The following is a 14,566-nucleotide window of genomic DNA, read 5'->3' on the forward strand; positions in this document are numbered from 1 at the left end:
TTAAAATAGTAAATATGAAGTAATAAAAGCTAGCTTTATGGTGCTATTATTTTATTTACATCTGTTCTGCAGCTCTGTCACCTTATGTGAAAGGTATATACTATTATCCACTATCTTCTCTCCATTTCAGGATCTTTTCTATTGAAGGAGAGAGGCTTAGTCACTTTTAAAAATATATAAACAAATGTATACACGCAACTACTGGGTTACATCCATTTTCTGTGCTCCTGCAAACTTGGGGCACGTCTTCACTACCCGCCGATCCGGCGGGTAGCAATCGGTCTATCGGGGATCGACTTACCGCATCTAGTGAAGACGCGATAAAATCGATCCCTGATGGCTCTACCGTCGACTCCGGAAATCCACCGCGGCAAGAGGCGGTAGCGGAGTCGACGGCGGCACGGCAGCGGTCGACTTGCCGCTGTCCTCACAGCCAGGTAAGTCGACCTAAAATACGCCACTTCAGCTACGCTATTCACGTAGCTGAAGTTGCATATCTTAGGTCGACCTCCCGCTGTAGTGTAGACCTAGCCTTGAAGAAAACTAGTACTTCCTGGAAGGAATGGAAACTACAGTAGAGCTGATCCTGTAGAAGAATTTTACACTTACAGCACCTTGATGAAAAGATCTCAAATGACTCAATCTTCTCACACTATTCTATCCCATAGGGGTATTGTTATGTAGATTACAGATGAGCAAACTAAGACACAGCAGCTAGGGAGTTCTTTCCAAGGTTATGGAAGGATGAGAAATTGAATCCTGACATCTAAGTCTTTGCTCCAATCACTAAAGACACAGCTACATTTGAGAATTTACAGCGGCGCAGCTGCAGGCTCTTTAATGTAGCCACTCTAAGCCAATGGGGGAGAGCTTTCCCGTCGGCTTACCTACTCCAGCCCCTGTGAGCAGGAAATGCTTTCCCACCAACATAGCACTGTCCACATCAGCACTTATGTCAGTGTAATTTGTCGTTCACGGGGGTGATTTATTCACACCCGTGAATGACAAACTGTAGTGTAGACTGAGGGCTTGTCTCCACTTACTGGGAGATTGATGCACAGCGATCCATCCACCTGGGGTTGATTTAGCGGGTCTAGTGAAGGCCCACTAAATCGTCCACCGAGTGCTCTCCTGTCGATGCAGCGCAGGGTAGACACCGCAAGAAGTCGACCTAAGGTACGTTGACTCCAGCTATGTTGTTCATGTACCTGGAGTTGCGTCGCTTAGGTTGACTTAGCCCCGTAGTGTAGACCTGCCCATAGCCTTTGTCATACTCTATATCCTAATCCTTTCCCCCCCCCCACTTCCTTATTTTCCCCCCACTGATGCCTTCCACATTACATAATCACAGGCTTGTTTATGCCACAAATCAAAATCCCATCTTGCAATAGAAAAATGCCAATGAAATTATTAATTAGTGGAGAAATTGTCTATAATAATGTATATTATATACACACAATTCTGTGCAACTACAGTGACCAACTATCAGAGATTAATGTTGGAGAATAAGACTTAGTGTGGTTTCAAAACATATCTATTTAATGAAAGATGCACATGATGTAGCCATGCATCATAACATGATGCATACCAGAACTAAACAATGAAGCTTTCTTTACTGAAATACATAATTCGGTGTCCAGAGTGCATGGTTTTAAGGCAATTATCCAAATGATATTTTGCTGACTCAAATTTTTTTTTAAATTGTAAAAATGATCTTCCTCACAAATAAGAGTGGCTGATTTGCTCCCAAAATTCATAAAAGGGCTTGTGTGACGGTAACTATCATGTGGTAGCTTTGGAGCAAAGGCAGTGAAGTACTCCAACACATTGACAATGTCCACGCACACAAATTATGCCTCTGCATAATAAGGTAAAGGCTGCTCCCAATGATGTTGAGATGTGTGCACTGGCTTCCTGTGTGACCACATGATTTTGTTGTTCTCTTTCGTTTCCCACACAGTGCAGTTTCTTCCTCTTGCTTTCACCTCAGCTGGGAAGTAGGACCTCTGTGCCCAGTGAGTTCTCATTCTTGAATTGGGGTCTTTATACATTCTTAATGGCAAGGAGTACCTCTTTAATCTGTTTTGTAAAGTGCCAGGAGCATCTACTGTGCTGTGTAGCCCTAGCAATGGGAAGTTTTACCTCCTTTTATCTGTTTTGAATTTGCCACTGTTCAATTTCATTCCCCCCATCACTTCTATGCTTCCACACAACCCTGCTCTCAACATGCATTTCCCCAGCTCCTCATCATGGCCTCCTGCACATCAAGTACATTCAACCTTTAAACAGTGATTTGTATCAACATTTAAAAGTGGAATTGGAATGTGGTAGGGGAAGTATAGTAGGAATTGTGTATGCAGAGGTGGGGGGAGTGGGCATGCCAGCAGTGGCAGGGGAAACTAGACTGGAGAAAGTAACATGGCTTTTTGGTTAGTTTTGAATAACTGTCTGTTTGTTTGCTGTTTTCTGTGTGACTTGTTCTAACCAGTTAGGACCTCGGGCCATACGGGGCTGGTTGAAGGATGACACAGTGTCACAGGAACCAAATATGAACTTGGAAAGAAACTTTTTCTTCTCTGTTCACTTATCTTTAGGACACAAAATCACAGCACTGACTCTATACTCATATACTCACAGCTTTTCTCCCTGTGTCATACTGTATAAATTGGTCAAACTTCCTTTTTTCTCTGCCTGCAATGCTTGGTCACTACATATGACATGGTTTCACTATGCACATAATTATATTTGCACCCACTTTAATTTTTTGAGCATGAGTCCCAGACATCTGAATAGAGGCTTCTCTTTTCCATGCGACTGACCAAAGACGTGTGATGCCAAGGGGGGATTCTCATACTAGTTCTGAGGCAACAACTCAAAAATGTTCAGCTGTTCGCCGTGGAGTCATGGGGTTTTCAACCGCCCTTTTTATTCTGAGCTGCCCATTTTCCCATCTAACTCCCTTTTTGACTGTTGCAGCAGTTTAACAGCTTTGGCTGCAGGAATTTCTGGGACAATGTAGTGTACTCTTTTACAGAGACTGAGAGAATCACACTGGTAGATTTGCCACTTTTCCTGCCTGAGGAATGAAAATTCTGAGATCCCCTCTCTAAATAGTTCCCCCAATGGCCGCTTTTCTTCCCAGCTTCAAGACAATTATAGTCTAGGGTTTGGAGCTTGTTGTTGTTGGTTCTTTTTATACTTGTTTAGCTTTCCTTGTCATTGTGGTCGGTCATTATTCAAGAACGTAAGAACAGCCATACTGGGGGTCAGACCAATGTTCCATCCCAGTATCCTGTCTTCTGACAGTAGCTGCTGCCAGAGGCTTCAGAGAGAATGTACAGAACAGGGCAATTACTGAATGATCCATCCCTTGTCATAAAGCCTGATTCAATAACAATCAATGTCCAGCTTCTTCATCTCACAGGACTCGGGAGTAGGGTGACCAGATGTCCCGATTTTATAGGGACAGTCCCGATATTTGAGCCTTTTTCTTATATAGAAGCCTATTACCCCTCACCCCGGTCCCGATTTTTCACACTTGCTGTTTGGTCACCCTACTTAGGAGCCACCAAAAATCTGTTTCTGTGGATTTCCATGGCACACAAGCCAGCCTTTGGACTTGATCCTATGAAGTGCTGAGCATCCTAAATTCGCATTAATGGGTTCAATGTTGATAACAAGTGAGGAGTCTATCAACACCAGCATTGTGCCCATAGTTCATGCTGAATTGGGTCTTTCACTCCTGCTGTCTTTCAGAGAGTAGAATGATGCAACCCAATATGAAAAGTCTTCAGTTTTCTTTGGCCTTCTGAAGTTTTGATTGTCAGTGACAGCAGCAAAACTTTTATTTTAAAGAACTATTTAATTTGTTAAGCTGGTACTTCCAAAATGGACATTTGAGATAGACTAGAACCTGAATGCAAACTCTATAGAACAATAATTTTGTGAGAGTCTGGCTTTGAATCCAAATCAACCCCTGGGATCAGATTCAGAGTGGAACTATTTTCCAGTTCTGTTCTGGATGATTTTGGTCCAACAGAACAAAAATCTCACAAGCACCACCAATATTATAAGATTTCTCCCTTGCAAGGTGCCAGAAATCTTGCAAGATTTTGATATCAACTCAAAATCTGAATCCTAATCCTGACTGAACTCTGATCACCTGTGGAATTTTAAGATGATCCAAAGCTCCTTTACCAGCCCATCTGTAACGGAGACCTGATATAAATAAACAAATTTACAGAAAGCAAGTGAGAAGTGGCAGCAGTAATGGGGGAAAAAATACAATTTCAGTTGAAGCTGATTTGGGGATGGCTTTTTGTTCTTCTCATCATCAGCTCATAGCTGTTGTGAAATAGTAGCAGTTTCCTTTTAAAATAATTGCGTGATTTTATTAAAATTACCATGCCTTTTTTCATTCAATAATTGTTTTCCTAACATTGCATTTGCTTTTTTTCTCTTTTGCTATTATCAAGATATAACTAAGAATTGTTCCTCCTTTGAAGAAGCTTAGACAAATGGGTAAACCATGCTGAATATCCCCTGGGGAAAACTTACTTCATTTCTGAAACATTAACAGCAGCAATCAAATGAAATGTGAGCATTTTCAGAGTACATACCATGCCTTAGGACATTTCAGCTAATTTCTTGTGTAAAGGAACTTTTTAGTAATCGTGAAGAAGCTAAAGTATTAAAAAAAGACAGTCTTGCCTATCAATTAATTCTAGCATGTATCATCTGCAAATAAATTAGTCACAATGAGTGCACATGCTAAACTTTTGTCTACATTATAACATGCTTTGCATATTTATATTGCTTAGGTTACATATTTTAATTGGTAGATGTTCCCTAACTTGTTCATGATTGTACTGATATTGATGTTTTGAGGCAGTCCCCTAGAGCACCCCATGTTGCTTCCTGTGAGTGTAATTCACTCTGCATGCTGAATGGGAAAGCAGAGAGTTCAGGGTGTTAAATGAAGTTTGCTGATCTGAAGCAAAGATGTATATGATACATTTACCAGTCTGCAAATCATTTACAATGTGCAAATGTTATAACGCTATAATCAGAACACACCTAGATCTGTGAACCCCACATAGACGAAGTGAAGACTGAGACTAGAGCAGTTATTGTAATAGGAGGTTTTTTCCTAGTCACTTTGATCAGGTTCTGAACTGTTTGTGCTGTCTCTGAAGCAGAATAGAAACTTGATTTTATTAGCCAAGTTCCACAACCCAGAAATTTCCCAGCTCTTTCCCTCTTGTCTCGATAACTCCAATAAGAAAAATCTGATGTCTGCTCAGAAAATACATTGGGTGAGATGGACAAATGTGTATTTTTCAAAGTACTTTATTTTTGGCATTGAGAGTAAATATTTTAAATACAGCATTAACATTTCATAGAAAAAGACTGATCTTACAGCAAAGTCAAGGTATGAAATAGATCTGCAAGCAGCTAAATATACAGGCCTATATTATTCAATCAGCTTCCTGGTGGGCCTGGCTTAGTGATATAAACATTAGGTTTGAAAAACCAAAAGTTCAAAATCCAGCAGATTCATCTCAGTCCTTTACCCTTCTGGGGAAGAGAACCAGATCACCATCTAGTTGACTATATTGGGATCTTTTAGACCAAGGTTTTGTATGCTCTATGGGAGTGTGAAATAGCACTTGTGCTGGTATGTTGGCCAGAATTTTTCCTCCCTTAACTGTTGAGCTGTGTGCGGACATCTATCTAATGTAATAAAGAAGGAAAAAGGGACATCCGCCTATTAGTGCCATCTCAAGAGACCAAGAAAAATCATGTGCTTATTGAAGATGGCATTCTAATGTAAGTAGCACAAAATTGTACCCATTGTAGAAGTACTAAGCATGTATAGGCTGGTCTCTTAACACAGGTTGTTGCTAATAAGTGGAGGTATGTGTCTCTTGTCTGGTTTCCCTGTGTTTTAGTAGGTTGCTATAAAGCCTTAATGGGTAAAAATTTCAAAGATCCCATTTTCAAAAGTGACTTAGGCACTTAGGAGCCTAAATCTCATAGAAAGTCATTTGGTCTTAGGGCCCAGATCTTCATAGGTATTTAGGTGCCTAACTTCCAACGTCTGAAAATGGGTCATAGGCACCTAAGACACTCTTGAAAATTTTGCCCATTGTCTTTTTATAAATAAAATCACATGTAAAATAAACTGTAGAATAAATCATAAAAAAAAGTTGAAAAATATTTGAAAGACAAAATAATGAAAGGGACCGGCCGGCTGAGGTGGGTTAAAAGTTCCATACTGGATTCCTACAGTTTGTCTACACTGGCACTTCGTTGGCAAAACTTTTGTCGTTCAGGGGTGTTAAAAAAACACACCCCGAACGACAAAAGTTTTACCGATCAAAAGTGCTGTTGTGAACAGCGTTGTTGGTCACTCTCCTGCTGACAAAGCCACTGCCGCTCGTGGGAGGTGGAAGTTTTTGTTTGCAGGAGAGCTTTCTCCTGCCAACAAACAGCAGCTACATTGCATGCCTTTTAGCAGTACAGCTGTAGAGGCACAGCCGTTTTGCTAAAAGCCTCATAGTGACGCCATAGCCCTAGTCTCACATTTAAGTGAGATGGAGCAGGATTAACTAAATTTGCATTCCTCTGCCACCTCAAAAAATGCACAGAGAAACAACAGGCACAAAAAAGCCCAGGTGAGAGAGGTGCTTGGTAAATTGTCTGACAATCTGGAGTTAAAAGGCCTAATATGACCTCCTATTACCTCTTTGTAGATGCCCAGCAACTCCATTGATTTGGATGGAATTGCTCTTCATTTAGCATAGAGTAAAAGAACAGCATTTACCCCAGAGAATTGCCACAAAAAGGAGAAAGGAAGAGGAATACCTTTTTAACTGCCCTGGCTGGATGAAGGCTGACACACGGGGCTTGAGAAGGTAGGTTTAAATGGGGGATAAATTGGGGAGGCTCCTCAGGGTCCCATGTAGAAAGAAAGAAAAAGAAAAGAAGAGGCATAATCTCTTTGAAGCTAGCAGTTTTATGAGGGCCTTGTCCTTGGGAGCTGTACACTAAAGATGACTAGAGCCGCTTCAGGCTTTGCAAAATTACTACAAACATAAGTTGAGTGGCTTTATCATAAAATTGGAGTGGCCATTAAAACTTCAAAGGAGACGTATGACCTGAGTTTTACCTGTCACAATGTGAGTATTTATTATAGGAAGATTTGATTCTTTAGTTAATGGGCTGGTACTCACGTGAAGTTCTGGGTTTGATTATAGTTTTCATAAGCGGTATGATAGATTAGATGTTAATATTTTATTACTCATCATGACGTTGGGAATCCATAAAAACAACAAACAGGTAAGAATTCCAAAAAATCTGGCTCCCTAAGGGGAGAGAGAGCGAGCGAGCGCGAGAGCACATATTTCTAATATCTGAACATGGTCTTGATGCTACCTTTCCTTTGATTAATATACTCAGCTATAATTTTTAGGAATTCTAAGAGATACAAGCCTCAAGGGATGCTGGGAGTTGTAGTCCCATTTGGAATGAGGTCAGATCACATACCACTTAATTACAACTGCCAAACTGTGAGATATAGAGCCCTCAAATCAGGGACAATGGCACATGAAGAAAACTTTTGAGAGATACAGTATGGCATGTCATTTCTCTCCAGTTGTCTGTGTGCTTTCCCAGCCTTTGTCCTCTCTTCTTAGTGTCTGCTCCTTGTTCCTTCCTGCTCCCACCCTTGGTACCCTTCTGATTGTCATTTCATTGCCCCCAAACCACCTCTTTTCCCAACTCTAACTCCACTGCTGCCAAATCTCTCACTCTCTCTTAGTTTCCTCGTCCAGTGCCTTAGCCACAAAATCATTCTTCCCTGATTTGTATCATCTGTATTTTCTCATCTCCCTCTCCTTTTTTCTCTGCCATTTTCTCTCTTTGCCACCACCTGGACTGTTTTAACTACAGACGGGGGCTAAAGAAAATTGCCGGCTGTGGTCTGACTACCATACTCCTACTCCTGAGGTGCTTGATTCTGAGATGCCCGCTTGACCCACAGATGTACTCTGGCTGCTGTTTCCTCAGGAACCATTGCCTAGTTAGTTAGATTCAGAGAATCCTCAGGGGTAAGACAGCCTGAGTGTTGCATTTTTTGATCATAAAGGAATCAAATGCCCTGATCGCTGTGTGTGGGACTGAGTGCTTATGACTAGCACTCAGCTTGCTGTTACCCTTAAGTCTGGATTCCTGCAGTTGTTTAAGGCTATTCCTTAACTCTTGATTGCACCTTCCATCTATGGCCTCTACGAGCAGGGGGCCTGGAGAGGGATAGAGCTCTCAGTTGTGCATGCAAGTTCTAGTACGACCACGAGGGTCACATTCAGCAACCTGGCCAATGGCTTGCTAGAGATGTGGGAGGAGTTCACTGGTCAATTGATTGATATTGTGTTTGCTTTATAGAGCGTTCCTGTTTCCCTTTTTTAATTTTGCCCTTTCCCCAATACATTTCTCTCTCTTAGTTCCTTGCATTAGGAGTTCTTACTGCTTGTATTCTGACTGGTTCTCTGATTCCTTTGATCACTCTGTATATCAAAATTCCTCTCACCGGCAGGTTGACACCCACTGTGTTCACATCCCCATGAGAGCTAGAGGCACTGCTTTTACACCACTGATTGTGTCAGATCCAGTTGCTATTAAACAGGCCATGTTACAAACTAGATCCTCATCATCCCAACCTATAAACTGAGGCCTCATAGTTTTTGGGTAGCACTGCCAAGTAGAATAGGGGGTTACGTATAAATATCCCCTATAATAATAATAATCAGTTCTCAGACTGTTTGTTTCCATGACTTTATCAGTTCTAATCTGACTTGAATGGGCGAGGTATCATTTGAACTGCATTTATTTATTGTTTTTTCAGATGTGCATGCCATAAAAATTGGATTAAAGGTTGGATTTTGTCACGACCGTCTCCTGAAAGTACTGTTTCTGTCTACAAGAAGTGGTTTCTGGAAGGTTTATTTTATTAATTATATGCTGCCACCCATTCATTTATCTCCTCAGGGCAGAGTTTCCCTCTCTGGTTTCACTGCAAAGCCTCTTTCTTTTAAGGTAGCATGCCTCAAAAGTGGACAGAGTTAAAGTAGAGGACAGCTTATTACATTCAATCTACTCACCATTGTTCTTTCTTCCACAACATGGAAGAAGGGAAGGTACATGATTGTTGTGTTGGACATGGAATATAGGCCCCCATCCCCAGGACTATAGTTGACGTGAAAAATTACCACATGTGATCACAGGGAGACAATTCTGTTTCAGACCCCAGTGCTGCAAACATTTATGTGCCTGCTTCACTTTACATATGTGAGCAGGGGCAGTGTCTAAAGTGAAGCAGATGCATAAGTGATTGCTAGACTGGAGCCTTATTTTGCATAGTGTCTTTTATACATGTTAGTCTTTTGGACTGTGTCTTCATGATCACATAGTGGATAGGAATTGTCTCTTGGAAGGGATGATTCCCACATACCATTTCCACTTATTTACATGGGGAAATAGGAAGTCCCAAAGTTGCTTGTACCTATGATTGACTGATGGTAAACACACCCCGTGATTTGCTACAGACAATTTAGGGCCCACTCTGCAAACACAAGCATCAGTAACTTCACACAAGAGACTAGTCCCCTTCAGAGGGACTATTCCTGTGTATAAAGTTGCTTGCATGTGTGTTTGCAGGGTTGAATAAATGATCTGAATATAGGGTTTAGTACAAACCACTAGAAAAGTGGTGTTTATTCATTTAATCCTCTTAGCTTTAGCACTCCTTAGGGGATAGAGAGATATGTTCTAACCACTCCTTCCCTTCCCCCCTCCGTATTGCTTGAAATCTAGAGAAACTAAATATACATATTTACTATTTGTATTTAAAAATTCAGATACACCTCTACCTCGATATAACGCTGTCCTCGGGAGCCAAAAAATCTTACCGTGTTATAGGTGAAACCGCGTTATATTGGACTTGCTTTGATCCACCGAAGTGTGCAGCCCCGCCCTGGAGCACTGCTTTACCACGTTATATCCGAATTCGAGTTATATCGGGTCGCGTTATATCGAGGTAGCGGTGTATCTGTAAACACAACCCCTCCCATACATTGACAGAATATCAAGGACCATTACATTAATTCATTTGGAAATGTGCAACCATTAAACATACAATTGAATATTTTTATTACTTTGATTTTGATTCATATTGCTACAGCACTTTGAAAGTATAGTGCTAGATTCTCAGGTCATGTAGCTCTGTTGGAGTCAATGAAGTTATGTTGATTTTCACCAGCTGAGGATCTGGCTCATAAAGTGCTATGTAACTGTAAGTACTCTAAACACGATTATAATATTTTGCTCATTTTATGGCTTAAAAATCAAAATACACCTTGTAATGCTAAAAACGCTATTGTGCTATTAGAGGGACAGAATTATAAAGGTAGAACTTTCTAGCAGAATTTATAGAGCTAAGTTCTCTCTCACTCTCCCCCTCTCTTTTCTAGATCTGATAAAAAATACTGGGCCAGGGCAATGGTCCATCTAGCCCGGTATCCTGTCTTCCAACAGTGGCCAGTGCCAGGTGCCTCAGAGGGAATGAACAGAACAGGTAATCATCAAGTGATCCATCCCCTGTCGCCCATTCCCTGCTTCTGACAAACAGAAGCTAGGGACACTTCAGAGCATGGTTTGCATCCCTGCCCATCCTGGCTAATAGTGATTGATAGACCTATCCTTCATGAACTTTTCTAGTTCTTTTTTGAACCCTGTTATAGTCTTGGCCTTCACAACATCCCCTGGCAAAGAGTTCCACAGGTTGACTGTGCGTTGTGTGAAGAAATATTTCCTTTTGTTTGTTCTAAACCTGCTGCCTATAATTTCATTTGATGACTCCTAGTTCTTGTGTTATGAGAAGGAGTAAATAACACTTCCTTATTTACTTTATCCACACTAATTATGATTTTATAGACCTCTATCATACCCCCCCTTAGACATCTCTTTTCCAAGATGAAAAGTCCCAGTCTTATTAATCTCTCCTCTTATAGAAGCTGTTCCATACCCCTAATAATTTTTGTTGCCCTTTTCTGTACCTTTTCCAATTCCAATATATCTTTTTTGAGAGGGAGCGACCAGATTTGCATGCATTGTTCAAGATGTAGGCGTACCATGGATTTATATAGAGGCAATATGATATTTCCTGTCTTATTATTTATCCCTTTCCTAATGATTCCCAACATTTTGTTCACTTTTTTTGACTGCTGTTGTACATTGAGTGGATGTTTTCAAAGAGCTATCCACAGTGACTCCAAGATCTCTTTCTTAAGTGGTAACAGCTAATTTAGACCCCATAATTTTATATGTATAGTTTGGATTGTGTTTTCCAAAAATGTGGTTTTAAAAATGGAGAGGGAAATATTCTGCTTTGGCAAAATGGATGTCAGCCAAAGAGTTTGGGAGTATGTTTAGAAATAAAGCTCAGGAACAGATACATGCACTTATAAATACTACAACTTTTCTTGAGCAACCACTCAAGTGACTGAAAAAAACCTGGTTGCATAACAGAGAATAAAGATAGACCTGTAGCAGGTTTGTAGTATATTTGGGGAGTGTTAATACAGGAAGTTGCCTGCCTGTTGTACAGGTTTCACTAGATTACTAAACAATAGTGATCTAAATTTGCAGTAGCTGGCCTTTCTTTTTGCATGCATGACATTTTACAGGCATATACTTAGATTTTGCAGATTCAAATGTCTCTCTGAATTATACTGTAATTGTAATGGCTGCCCAGTACAACAACCCCCTACAGGGCCCGTAGTGAGACAGGTGCACCATGTCTCAGAGGCAGGCACTGTAGGTGCTTCAGCAACTAGGCATCTAAGCACTAGGCCTGGTGGGTCCCAATAACCACTCAGACACATTACTAAGTGAAAGTGTATTTCACTAGGGCTGGCAGGAAAGGGAAAGGTTGCAAATACGCTAGGTACAGAGGCTTACACAGTTACAGTTCAACGTGAGGAAGAATGTTTTTTGTTTGGCCCTTAGGGCAGTGCAATTGAGAGTCAGGGATCTTCAGGCCTAATCTCTGGGGTGCACTTTCCAGTCCAGTCTCTATTCCAGCAAAGAGGTGCTTGTGCGTCTCCAGGCCAGACTCAGTTAGAGTCTCTCATTGGGACCCCTTTGCAGTGGCTCCCTGCCCTGCCACTGTTGCTCCCCCTTAAGTCCCACACAGACCTGCACCCAGCTGTATTGTCTGGCACTCACAGCCTGTTCCTCAGGTGGCTCTGTCCACAGTTCCTGGGGCTTCTGTCCAGCTCCCTGCTGCTATGTGGCTCCTACTCTCCAAGTAGAGCCCAGTCACTTCCTAGTTCAGCATCTTTCCCCTTACCTGCCAGGGGAAAGGGAAGTTTAGTGGGGAGGGGGCTGATAAGAGATATAGTCCCATGCTTTGCAGATCCATCACAGCATTTCTAAAATCATTAACACCTATGTGAGCACTTTAATGAGTCTAATACTCACACATATGGGCATGTGCAATCACAAAACGCATTGCTACAATTTTTGTAGAGCAAAGTGCATGCAGAAGTGTGGGAATATACAGTTTTGTGTTCCGCACTGATTGAAGATAGAGACCCAATTGAAAGTTATCATGTAACAAGTTTCCCAGACCTCCTAAGCACATTAATATGAGAATCTAGTTTGCCAACAAAATCCAAAAGCTCGTTAAATAAAACTGAAAGGAAGCTGTAGAACCACCGCTTAACAATCGCAAACAGAGAGCAGTAAGAGCACTTGAAGTTGAAAATTTAATTTTAGTCACCATGGTCTTATCTGAGCTGATTCCCACTCTTAGCTGATAAGGAATAACTGATCATGATTTAAGCATTTCTTTAAACCTAGCAACCTGTTGAACAGCTTCTTAATGTGCCTATCAATCACTTGGAGATAAGAATAGTTTGCACTCATAATAGCTAGTTGTAAAAATAAATAGAAGTTACTATAACTAGTTCAATCGACAATGGGATTTTTGAGTTCAGAGTGGAAATAATCAAACAGTAACTGTGAATAGGCTGTAATTTTTCTGATTAACAAATGTTTTGCTTGTCATGTGATCTTGAGAGCTGCTCTTTGTTTTTAAAGGATTAAAATAAATTTTAGATTGTATGTATCTACATTGGAGGGTTAAATATACACACGCTCACGTGTGTAATTATTACCTTCTAAAGCTATACATGTACATCAAGGGGACATTTTTTTTTAATTTTCTTCATACTGTGTTTTTTTAGCATAAAGGTTTATAAAACTGTAGGGAAAAGAGTACATTCAACAGTTCATATGAAGATATGAGCAATGCAAAATAAAATGATTATTCACGCTTCCCTGCTACAACTGAAAACCTAACAGCAAAAAATAACATTACTTCCCAAAATACTAGGTGCCACCCACAAACACTCCTTGTATATCTGGTAGTTTGGTGAGAAAAGTAACAGAACTATATACAGATGTCCAGATGCTGAAGTGTGCAAATCAGCATGTGTGTAAATGTTTGCAGGATTGGGGCATGGGAAGGGATATGATAGATTAGAAATATTTAAAGGGTGCAAACACTAAGAATAATGAGGGGTACGGGTGATAAAAAAAGGACATAACCAGGAGTGGGGCTGGGTGGACTGTTCATAGGTTTTAAGACCAGAAGGAATTGCTATGAACATCTAGCCCAGGGGTCTCAAACATGTGGCCTGTGGGATACTTTCATGCGGCCTGTCAAGCTCCCCACGGTCCCCCCCGCCCCCTCCTGCTGCCGCGAGCCCCGCGCTGCTCCCTGAAGCGGCTGAACTACTGTGTGTCCCTGCAGCCCCGGGCACGGGGGTGGGAGGCGAGTATGGGGCTCCGTGTTCTTGCAGCTCCCATTGGCCGGGAATTGGGAACTGCGGCCAATGGGAGCTTTGGGGGAGGTACCTGGAGGAGCAGCAAGAGCAGCACATGGTGCCGTTTCCCCTCTCCCCCCCCCCGGGACTCCGGCTGCTTCCTGGAGCGGAGCGGAGCAGGGACAGGGACAGGGCAGGCAGGCAAGGAGCCTGCCCTGGCCGCGGTGCACGGTGCTGCCACCCCGGATCCGCTCTAGGTAAGCGGCGTCAGACCGGAGCCCATACCCTGCACCCCTTCTGCACCCCAACCCCCTGCCCGGAGCCCCCTGCCGCATCCCACACCCCTCCTGCACCTCAACTCCCTGCCCTGAACCCCCGCCACACCCCACACACCCCTCCTGCACCCCCTGGGAGCAGGGGGGGGCAGAGTTGGGGTGAGGACTTCAAGGAAGGGGTTGGAATGGGGGCAGGGAAGGGGCAAGAAGAGGTGGGGCAGGGGCGGGGCCTCATGGAAGGGGTGGAGTGGGGGCGGGGCCAGGGGCAGCAAGTGGGGGGTGTCAGTGATGCGGCCCTAGGGCCAATGCACTAGTCCTCATGCGGCCCTCAAGGTCATCTGAGTTTGAGACCCCTACCTAGCCTGACACAGGCCATAATATTTCACCAGAATTTCATTGAGC

This window comes from Terrapene carolina, unplaced genomic scaffold (genome assembly GCF_002925995.2).
Source record: "Terrapene carolina triunguis isolate 2854851 unplaced genomic scaffold, T_m_triunguis-2.0 Scaffold21, whole genome shotgun sequence".
NCBI classification, from domain to species: Eukaryota; Metazoa; Chordata; order Testudines; family Emydidae; genus Terrapene; species Terrapene triunguis.